Source organism: Tenrec ecaudatus, unplaced genomic scaffold (assembly GCF_050624435.1).
Source record: "Tenrec ecaudatus isolate mTenEca1 unplaced genomic scaffold, mTenEca1.hap1 Scaffold_538, whole genome shotgun sequence".
Taxonomy (NCBI): Eukaryota; Metazoa; Chordata; class Mammalia; order Afrosoricida; family Tenrecidae; genus Tenrec; species Tenrec ecaudatus.
The window spans coordinates 127,716-129,150 of NW_027459452.1; positions in this window are offsets into that span (position 1 = coordinate 127,716).

Below are 1,435 nucleotides of genomic sequence, written 5' to 3' on the forward strand. Positions count from 1 at the left end.
AAGAGTTGTATGAGCCCCTAATAAATTGTTAAAAAAAAATGATCCTCAATTCTATCTGAATCCTTGCCAGAGCTGCAAGTTGCCTTAATAAACACGTGCAAAAAAAGTACCTCTGGCAGCAGACCGCTCAGGTTCAAATCCAGGCTCTCTAACTTATTGACTATGTGACCTTGGGCAAACCTGGACCTCTCTGTGCTTCCAAAGACTCACTTTCTAAAAGGGAAGTCATAAGCCAACTTTTCTTATTCCTCACTGGGTTGCTTTGAAGATGAAATGAGACATCTGTCTAAAAATGCTTCTGACCATCCCTTGGTTCTCAGAGCTCCACAAATGCTATGGATTATTGTTATAAGATTATGAATGATTTTTTCCAAGGGTAGTGCAAAGATTAACATCAGTGCTACTTCTCTCTGACAAAATATAAATCCAAATTTCTAAATAGCAGGGTCTGAACGGATGCGCTGTTAACAGCATCTTGCTTTTCTCCCATCACTTGTCACAGTAAATCTGATAAGAAATGCTGGGCTAGGGCCTGCATCCAAGCCCCTCACTGGCAGCGTGCAGGACCTCAGGTTGTTGCCAGGCCAAGGGACATCACAATGGCAAGAGGAGACTCCACAAAGGGCCCCTGCTTCCTCCCCCACGCCACCCTTCCCCACATTCAGGGTGAAACGTCAAAATACAATTTTTTTTGTCACCTGGTGAAATAATGAGCCCCCATTCCCGTTGCCTTGGTATCATCAGAGCGCAACAGCCACGTGGGGTAATCGCTGTCTCCGTGTTAATGCTGCTCAGTTCAAACATTTTCACAGGCCCTGGCGAAATGAAACCCGTGCTTTCTACCTAGGTAGAGTTTGAGGCGATTCAGCCCATTTGCTTCTGCTGAAGAGGCTACCTCAGAAAAACAGGAAATAAAAACATAGAGGGTGCCATTGACATTAGGTTTCTCGTTTTCTTCCTTTCTTCCCTACCTTCCTTTCTTCTTGACCTTCTCTTTCTCTTTTCTTCCTTCCCTCCCTTTGCTCACGTCTTCCTGCCTGCCTTCACGTTCCATCTTCCCTCCCAAACTCCTCCATTTCTTCTTCGCTCCTCTCTCCCCACCGCCACCTTTCTCCTTTCCTTCCCTGCCTTTTCCCTTCAGCCTCCCAGTTTCCCTCCTTCACTCTCTCCTTTGCTCCTTCCTTTCCCCACCTTGTTTTGATCCAGTGATTTGTACTCCTTTCTTCCTCTCATCCCACCCCTCCCCATTGCTGGAGAAACATCAGTTCCTTGTGGTGCTGGTTTCTTGGCGCCAGACCCTGTTCTTTGGGTGTTCACAAGTCTGTGTCCTGTGTGCAAACATAAGACAGACATATGATCAGGATTGGACAGAAGATGGGATTTGACAGGTGTTCTGCATCCCAAATCTCCAGGAGGCAAAGGTAAAGTCAGGCTC